Source organism: Hakea prostrata, chromosome 5, assembly GCF_041222555.1.
Source record: "Hakea prostrata isolate BN-2017 chromosome 5, UWA_Hpros_2, whole genome shotgun sequence".
NCBI classification, from domain to species: Eukaryota; Viridiplantae; Streptophyta; class Magnoliopsida; order Proteales; family Proteaceae; genus Hakea; species Hakea prostrata.
Genome location: NC_142604.1, coordinates 18,843,801 through 18,854,311, shown reverse-complemented (window position 1 = coordinate 18,854,311; position 10,511 = coordinate 18,843,801). Strand labels below are relative to the sequence as shown.

Sequence of the window (10,511 nt, the reverse complement as noted above, 5' to 3'; positions counted from 1 at the left end):
GTAAGTTTAACCTTAAAAAATCAAATAGGACAAAGCAAATTATCATTAAGCCACTTCTTGGAGGCTGAGCAAATACCAAACAGTACCTATCACAGAGAACTGAGAAATACAGAAAATGCAAAAAGAAACCAAATCAAAATGGGGGGAGAAAAAAATAATGGAAACAACACGACCAATTGATGATTACATGGAATAGAAAAAAGTTGCTAACCCCGCTGGGAGACTCACCCACCACAGCCTTGGAAACCAGGGTTGGCAACCAAAAAAAAAAAAAAAGAAAGAAAAAAATTGCTAAATGTGCATAACTACGGTACCAAAAGAAAATTAAGAAACATACTACCATTGCATTGCCAGAAGCATGAGAGGTAATATCACCACACACTGATTTAGGCCAAATACCTGAATATGTTGGGATTGTCCTCGTCTCTCTCCAGATAATCACGGGTGATTAGGTCTTCAATCCTCTTCTTGATTGCTTTGATGTCGGGCTTGAACATATGCCCAAGCTGCTCCACACACTCCATCACCAACTGCTGATGACCCAAAACCTTCCTACTCTTCATGATGCGGACAATAGTGGCATCAATTGCATATCGCCTATCCTTGTCAACATCCTCTATCACTTTCTTCTTCTCATCCACAGGAGGGAGTGGAATCTTTATCCTCCTCATTTTGTCAGTGAACTTGCCGTTGAACTCAAAAATGTCAGTCGAAGTGATGTTTTTAGTGCTTGGCTCTTTGTTAAGGATTTTGTACTTAGCACAAGACAAGGAATGTAGAAGTCGTATTACATCATCATCTGTTAAGTTCAACTGAGCCATGATTTCTGAATAACTCAGTCTATCCGAAGCATTAAACAGCAGCAACGCAGAGGCTTGATAAGTTGTCACAATCAGCTCTATGGTTTTGGGTTCAAATTTCCCAATGATGTTACAATTACCTAATGAGTATATCCAGGAAAGTTTTCTATGCCTAGTTTTTGTTTGATAGAATTTTTTAAATACCTCAACACACTTAACCATCTCTGCCGGGAGATTGAGATCAAAAGATTTATAGCTGGGCCAGAATCCAGTAGTTAAGACTGTTACTGTCAAATCTATCCCTGGATTTGCAGTTGAATTACTACTCAGATATTCTTCAAAGTTTGCCTGATTTTCCCTTGCCAACGTTAAATCTGTAACCATCCCCTCCATCTTTGAAGTAAATTGTCCACCGCATTGCTGCTTCAGTTTTGTCAGAATACTCCTTTCATGATCATCATTTGAACTCTTGTCAAAAAGCAGCCTTCGAGCAAGTTTTTTCCTGCAAAATTCTGCAAAGAGGTCCTTATCACTGATGTAGACAAGAAGCTTTACCACCTTCTCAAGTGTCTCCTCAATTGCTTCATCACTTAGCTTCTCACTCCCACCCTTCTTTAGAATATAATCGCAGAAAGTAGCCAGTAGTTCAGCACTGGAGCTGCCAGCAACACCCTTGTTGCAGAAAACCTCAAAGGCCTCTTTGAGTGCCTTGTGAAATAGAGAGTGGTTCAAGAAGCAGTCATTAACATATGCCAAGTACTTGTCGTGTAGATCAATTACTTTCCTCACAAAAACCTGCTCTTGCAAACCAACCACATCCCTCTTCTCTGCCCTCTTATTACTTGCAGCATCCTCCGCTTGTTTGACCAAGGCTGTACCTTCTGCAGTAACATGCTGCTTAAATATATCTGAAACAGGTTCCAACCCACGAGGAATTCTGCAGAAGAGTCTATACATCCTTGACAAATCCTCCACCTTGTCGTCTCTGAGTAATGCACGGCATCCTGAGTGTTCTTTTTCAAGCAACTGGTTTGTACACACGGTCAACAACTCGTTCTGCACTTTCTCCAGCAATTTCTGCTCACTGCTAGAATGCAAGTAATGAGACACCCTATCAGTCTCCCGTTTTAAGCAGCACTCAGCCTTGAGCATATAATCAGGACAAGAATCGTCCAGAATCCAATTTGAAGCCTTGCGAGAATAATAAGCACCAGTATCTTGAAGCATGGCTACTTCAAAGTCATTCTCATAATAATCCAATATTTGCCCCGTTCCAATTTCAACAAAGATATCTAGAACATTCTTCAATAGCGCTCGGTCAATCTGTTCTCCTTCACGCTCTTGATGAATCAAAGAGATCACGGCATCTCTGACTTTCCCGTTTATCTCCATGTAAATCAGATCTCGGAAGCAAGTGAGTCCAACTTCATTAAGGGGAGGAAGCGACTTCCGAGCTATAAAGTATCGATCGAGGTAATGGAAGAAACGCGAAAGCCATTTGACCATAACCTTATGATCTGACCATCTTTTCACGAGCTCTCTCAACATAAATTCTTCATGCTTCTCCCTTAAAGAAGGCAACACCGTTGAAGTAATGTACACCTCAAAGGACTCTCTGTACTTGTCATAAAGCTGTTTGGCAATAATCGTGAGGGGGCTTCTGCAAGCACATGTTGTAGATGGTTGAGTAGAGCAGCATGTAATCCTCAGAGCTAAACTGTGGCTCAGGTAGCCCTTGTAGAATGTTCTTGAGCTTCGTGATACCCTTCTGCATAGACTCCCATCCTTGATCTAAACCAATAATTTTACGGTCAGGCATCGTCATCGTCATCGTCATCGTCAGGAGCAGAAATCCACAATCCTCGAAGAAGAAAGCCTCGGTAGATTAAAGATAATAAATAGTAGAAACACAGTTTCGGAAGCAAGCGATGATTTGGCGGATTTTTCTCGATCGGTTGAGAACTCTTTTTCCCTTTGAATCCATATCATACATACATTTATATATAAATCGAAGTCCTGACCTCATGAGCCACGACTTCGAATTTGCAAAGTATCACTCCAAGTAGAACACCATGCAAAGTTCGAATTTGCTTTGAATTAAGACTCATTAGCCCGCCCGGATTCAAATCTTCTGCGGCAATCCAGCAGCATTCAACCAAGGAATGCCACCTGTCCTTCTTTAATCTTAACCATTAGATCTTTACAACTTCTGATTAAAATTTAAATCGGGTTAACTAATGCCAAAAATTGGATCAAACCAAACCTAATCCGGTTTTCACTTTTCACTCGCATCGTCCCATTCTTTCTCTCAACGTTGGTGGCGGTGACTGTCATCCACCCATTGCCGCCAGAATTTATTTGTATCTCGAATACTTGTTTCGGTATCCGAAGCTACTTTCAGTTCCTGATTGAAATTGCTTTTATGGATTACACGGCCTCATGGATCCTTGCTCTCCAATCAGCTCTAAGTTGCATAAATTAAGCATCTCCTATGGTTAATTGATGTTTGCCCCTGGATCTTGTAGTTCCCTCAGTTTAAATTAGATAGTCCAAACTGGAGCATCCCAGGATACCTCACCACTTCTCCTGTTAATTTATGTCTGTCTCTTTGAGGTCCCAAATAAATCAGATAGTCCAAAATGGAGCATGGAGCATCCCAAGATACTCACCACTTCACCTGTTAGTCTTATTCTAGTATTTCTTTTCACTCACCTTTGGTGGTGTCTCTTACTCTTCTATATAAATTAAGGTGGGAGATGGTTTGTTTATTATCGCGAAAAACATGTTTTTGAGAAGCGTTAGTTTCCTTTAAATTGTATCGTAGAAAACGGATTGGTGAATGTAGCTTTACGGATCCCTTAGTTCATCAATTACGAGGTGCACCGTCTATGATGGAGGGGTTGACTGATCCTGCAGTGAAAATGCATTCAGACATGTGTGCACTATTCGGGGCATTTAAATACCTTAAAGAAAGTGCCGTTACAGGCACGTTTCAACTCCGCCACTTTTTGACAAGGATGTCATTTCATGCTATTTGAAACAAGATAAGTTTTCATATTTATGATTATGCTTTATTTGTCTTATACAATTGCTCATGTGGTAATGTATTTCCAACACCTTCTGATCTTCTATGTATAGGTCTCTGTTTACAATATCATTCTTGCTCAGAGATATTCTTTCCACTTAGTCACAAGTTTCTGCTTACGTTACGACACCTGTCCTCCTAACAACTCTTCTTTAACTTTAACAATATTCCCTTCATCTCACCACGCATAGTCTTGTAGAAAGGTTGGAGGGCGTGGGCGTGTCTCCTTGGAGGTCATGCGGGCTCCTATGGCAGCATGTGAACCAAGTGGCTATGGAGCAGCAAGGCCAGGTCCATGCGACTCAATTGTATCTCCATGCATGGCATTCTCAAGATGATGTGGTGTCGTAAGTCGTAATTGCCCATCTGAGCCGTCAGGGCCTAGACCACCAAGAGCTAGCCAGAACAAAATAACAGCTTTTCCCCGCACGGAGAAAGCTCAAAAGCTTACCATATTTTGGCGTTAGGTTAAACATAGCTCTGGGGCATTTTTATCTCAAGAGTGAGTCCAAAGAAGAAACCAAGGCTAAAGTTGAGAGTATGCAACAAACCATGTGAACATATTGGGGCCTAGATTTAGATTCCTTCATTCATTGAGAGATAAGAAAGAAAAAATAGGAAAAATGCTTCATGCTTGCCTCTGCTTCAGAGTGAAACAGCTTAATTCATATAATAGTTTTGTTAAGTTGCCAAAAAAAAAATTAAAAAAATGATAGTTTTGTATCCAGGTTGAGTTCTTACAATTAGATTTTTGATTTAATTTCATTGAGAGTGATAGATCATGAAAAGATAACAGAACATTAATTAGTCCCCTCCGCTATACTTAATTTCCTTATAATTCTTAGAATCTTTGTTTGCTGTTGTATAGTTCCGAGTAGTTCTCAAATTGCGATACATGGCATTTTCAAAGTCTAACGACTATAATCTCCCGCTCATAATTAGAATCATTCAACTTAAAAAATGCCAAATGTCTGAGATTGTATAAAGACTTTCCTATCCTCTATTTTCTACCATTATTTTTTGTCCCGATTATAATTATAATTCCTATGGTCCTACCCTAAATTTTCTACCTACTAGCCTAAAACAATCAAAAGTCACTTGCTTAACGACTTGAATTGTACTATTCCAAGAAAAAAGAACATCAAAGACTCAGGAAGCTCATTTGTAGGAGTCTAGGTCCTCTCCACCCAAGCAGGCCGTCCCCCCACCTTCATACAAACCAGATTTTTTATTACCTCAAAGATGATCATAAGAATCCTTACGATTAAACAATAACACACCTTTAGAAGCTATAACATCAAATCTACATTAATCCAATAGCTTATGGATGTCAAATTCCTTTTCCAAGTCGGTATATATCTAATATTGTGCAATGTAAAGATGTCATCATTAATGAGTAATCAACTAACCGTGCCTATACCAGCAACATCACAAGTCTTATTATCACCCATTAAGACCTTAGCATTATTCAAATTAGTCAAGCTACAAAAACCAGTCAACATTGGGACTCATGTGAAAGGTACAATCTGAATCAGGAATCCACTCTTGACCCCTATTACTTTCACTAACAGCAAGTACTTCCTACACATTAACTTGACCATTACTGGTTGAGAGTTTACCACTAGAAGACTCCTCTTTTAATTTTTTTTTTCAATGAGAAAAGAAAAGCGTATCTATTACATTATATATAGCAGTTATATATTCTAGCAATGTCCAAGAGTAGTATTACTGTCTCCTACACCTGCCTTGGTAGCTAAATTAGTAATCCATAATTTGAGTGTGGGATCTTTGAATTGGCACATATCTATGTCTTCAATATTACTAGATACATCTATCAAAAGGGGGATATAAGGTTTAGAGGTCTATCGTGCTCTTTGGAAGTGGGAGTAGATCAAAATTAAGCTTCTTTCTCATTGCACCATATCTCTGTCACTTGTATTTTAGAAAGACACGCTTGATTTATACCAACATATAGTCCACAGCTGAAGGCTTCTATGCCATTCCCAAATTTTAGTCTTCCTATGTTGACATACTAGATATTTCCATCCCAAAATAGTCCCACACTCCACCCTCCATAGTCTAGATATGAGTTAAGTACCGTTGCACGCATTAAGATTGGTGAGTGAATCATATTCATGGATACGCAAATGCAAGTACACATATTATTGGTAATTAACTCAAAGGGTTCTTTGAGGATTATAGTCATATTAACCCCCCTCCCCTCGCATCCTAACTTCAAATTCTGTACCTATTTTAATACATTATTTATCACTCTTTCTAGATTTGGATGTCCATTCTTAAAAATCTTTGAGTTTCTCTCTATCCACACAAAGTTGCAAGTAATCATGAAAATAGATATATTCTACTAGTAGTAGTCTTGTTCAGATTAGTGTTAGGCAAAAAGGTTCAGATATTAAGGATATTTGTGTGAAGTTCTCTGTCCTCAACCCTAAGGGTCCTGCTACCCATATTCTCTTGGTTCATGCACACGCAAAAACGTGTCATTCCTACTCCACACTATCACCACATATTTCACACATGGGGCGAGTTGTCGTCCATTGAGATAGGATCGCCTAAATCGGTAGCCATGCATTCACGAAACGCCAAAAGAAAGCTTTAAACTTGGGATGAATTAGCAATTTCAAATATAAAAAAAGATTTACCATGTCGTGGAGTCATTTTGTGTGATAGGGCATCAACTTCATCAATGCTCACCCCATCAGCTTGGCAAAGAAGCCACAAATCTTAAAAACATAGATTATTGAAGAAGAGAGAGAGTATGCTAGATTGAAGAGTAGAAACTAACTCCCTGTTTGTATCTTTGGAATTGTTTGCTTCATTTAGAATTTGGGCTACTGTCATTTTAATTTTCTTTTATAGGCATAACAGTTCCTTTTCAAATGTCATTCTTTATTGCAAAAGAAACATTTCCTATTTGCATTCCCTTTATTATTGTTGCTATTATCACTGGAATTATTCCGAAAATTATTCCCCTTGCCCTTTTTTTTAGATTTAAATTGCTTATTAAATCCCTTATCTTAACAAATAAATTATCACCATTCTTAGAGACAAGTAATTTAGATTCCCTATTTCTCAGGGGTTCTATACGTTGTTCTAAAGTAATGGGTTTACAGCATATTTTATTGCATTCTTAACAACAACATATCATCATGCAAAGAATTCAATAAGATAATAGAGAGATCGTAATCCTCCAATTCATTTTTTTCACCGGTATTTACTAAAACTCAAATCAACTTTTGAAACATATCTAGGGGTTGATCTAAACTAAGAGATGTATCCATTTTAAAATGATAAAGCTTTTCTTTTAGATATATTTTATTACCTAAATTCATTTTCTAATAGAAAAGCTTAATTTTAGATCAAACATTCATTGTTGTGTTGCCTTCCTCATTGAGGTCTCTGATGACAATATTAGTAACATTCCACTGCATGCATCCTATCGCATTCTCCATGACCTCATTTTTCTGAGTAGGTTCAATGGTGTCAAAGAACACCTCAAGATCATCAATGGCACAAAGAAGTCTCTTTTGAGACATCAAAGCTCTATTTTTTTTCTCTTCCAAACACTGAGATCACCAATGCCATTGAGTTTCTTGATGTCAACACAAGAACTCTCCTAGGAATAGACAAGTTTGGATACCTAGGGTTAGAACCAGAACTAGATGCAAAGGACACACTTTGAGAAACAGAAAAAACACTTTGAGAAACCCTCTCCACAAAACCCCTATCTCTTCTCTACTCATCTGCTTCCTCTAGTGTGAAGAATCATGAACCTCCAACCCTCTGGTAGTCATGATGGAAGAATCAGAAAGAAAACCCTAGAGTTGAAGACAAATGGAAAGCAACTAATAAATGTAACCTAGAGGGTGGTGAATAAGTTACAACTAGTGGATTAGCCTAATTTCTTGGTTTATTGTAAATTTAAAATTAGATTATCAAATATAAATAAATTAAGTAAATTGCAATCAACCACAACATATGGTTTTATAGTGATTCGACTTGATAGTCTACTTCTACTACTTTCTTGGTCTCAACAGAGTATTCCACTAGTGGTTTTCGTTCAATAAGGTGGGTAGAGAATCAAACCCTTAAAAAAATTTATTCATTAAAGCAAGAGCACCTCTTATAATCTTTGTTACCGGGGCAAGAACACCCTCTCAATTATAATCCTACCTAAAACTAGACTTACAATAACAAGAATAAAAAAAATGTAAGATTTTTTCTATCAAGGGGTGTGACACCTTAACCCTTCAATGAGTGTGATGCAAGTGAGAATGAATGCTCAAATAACAAGGATCTTGCAACACTCTTGATCAATAAATTTAAGGGCTTGATTACTTGAAATGATGGTTCAATGTGCACGCAAGGGTGAGAGGCTATTACACTTAAATTTGAGAGTGATTGTGAGATTTGATTGCTTTGGAAAGTGGGGGTTGTAAGTACTAGGTAGATATCTCTAGTAGAAGGGGTTTGGGTATATCATGTCCTAAAACCCCCTTTTGTTTGAGTTCCAACGGATAGAAATTAAGCAATCATTTTCTGACTAAATCAACTAGCCTTTTTGGTAAGATGGCAAGCCATTGGGGAATATAGCCATCGAAATTTTATTGTTGGAACCAAGCAACTTGCGATTTTGTTTGAAAGGTATCACTGTATCAAGACGGTGTGCCATTTCCATTTGGTCTTTGTGATTACATGTAGTTCAGAGGTGAGCCATTCAGGCTAAAATAACTTACCATTACCAAACGGATCAAGCCTTTTTGAAATGGCTTGTTGTTTCAGAGGAATCGACTGGCCGTTTTGGATAGCAAGTTTAAACTTGCTATTTCCAAGGGATTTTTTTGTCCTCCCTACCAATCCTATGTCCGATGACTCTTCCTAACATACCCTAAATCAGTCTAATGATTTGATGAGCATAATATGGGTGAGTGCAAGTGAGTGGCGTCCTAAGTGCACTCGATCCAATTGATTATTCCTTCTTAGTTCTTCAATGCATTACATGATTTCAATCGTCAAGTCTTCATGCTTAGTCTTGGTCTAGGCTTTTGCCTATGCCTTGATCATCAAGTCTTCATAGTTAGTCTTGGTCTAAGACTTCGCTTGTGTCTTGATCATCCACGTGCCTTGGTTCCATATTCTCGATTTAATTCAATTGCCTTGATCTAATTGTGCATTACTAAATTGAGATATTAGTATCTTGTGTAATATCATCAAATATTAGAAGCTAATGTGGCATATTGACGTGGCATTTCACCAACAATCTCCTCTTTTTGATGATAACAAACGCATGAATGATAAAAAAAAATATTAATTGATATTAATAGTCATATATCATCAATCATTTGAATGTAAACACGTGAAAATTTGGGTTTGAAATTATTTCCTTACGTCCCCAATATAGGATGTGAGCTCATTTTATAAATTATAGAATTTTTGTTTGATACAGCAGAGGACTCTTTGACAAACTAATTGTTAATACAACCTAGAGGGGCCGATTAGGTTGTATCTAGTGGATTGTCCCAATTTCTCGATTTAATTGCAATTTCAAGATAAATTGAAGATTTAAATGAAATTAGTCAATAACAAACAATCACAACACAAGAGTTTATAGGGGCCTTCTACCACTTCTAAAGTTGCCGAGCTTAACTCGGTTTTTGGCGACTCGAGCTTTGCTGAACGTTGGGTCAAGGGAGCCACTCTTCAAGCTGATCGGGAGTATTTGAAAAATCTCCCGAATAAAGAATTTCTTGCGGACGGATACAGGTAATCTTTCTTCCCGTCTGAGTTTATCTTTTTGCTTTTTAGCTATCTGTCTAATGTCTTTCTTTCAGGTATCTGGCCGAGGCAGCTCATATCTTTGCCGAGTCCTTGAGTTGGGCTCGTGATCAATCGGAGCAGTTGAGGCTTGCCGAGCAACTTCATCAGAAGGCTAACAATGACTCTGTTCAGGCGAAGAAAGAGCTTAAGGTGGCTCGGGAGAAATTTACGGGGCTGAAGAAGGAGAAGGATGACCTTTCCAAAAGTAAAGGTAAATATAAGGGAAAGGTCTATTCGCTCGAGAAGGCTACCGAGGATCTGGTGAGTTCTTAGACTCTCTTGGCTGAGGAGAAAGAGAGAAATGTACAACTAGGGAAGGAGCTCGTGGAGTTGAAGGCCAAGGGTCCTCAGAGTTTTAGAAGGGAGGTGTTGGAAGAGTATTTTACAACCAAGAGAGGGTTACGACAAGCCTTCAAATTCACCCTCGAGCAAATAGTACTTCCGCAACCCGAAAAGTTGCAGAAGATTTTGGATCCGAAGTTGTATGATGACCTCAATCTTCCTCGGCCAAAAGTTCTTCCCAAGATCCCTGACTTCCCATATCCTGATCCTCTAGATTACATTGATCCTCCTCCTGAGAAGCAGCCTGAGGAGGAAGCCGAAGAGGAAGATGAGGAGGAAGATGAGGATGAGGATGAGGCTGAGGGGGAGTCTGAGGATGAGGTTGAGGATGGAGGTCCTGAGAAGTCTCAAGTTGAAGAAGAAGCCAGAGGGTCCCCGACTGACACCATTGCTGACACTAATGTGTCGAATGAAGGTTTGGTCGAGCCATCTGTTGAAGGAAGATC

The 10,511-nt window shown here is 38.6% G+C and overlaps 1 pseudogene; it reads right to left on the bottom strand.

Annotated features, from left to right (window-relative positions):
- Nucleotides 1–386: 386 nt before the first annotated feature.
- LOC149015605 (cullin-1 pseudogene) lies at nt 387–2,625 on the bottom strand (annotated as a pseudogene).
- Between the last annotated feature and the right edge of the window lie 7,886 nt (nt 2,626–10,511).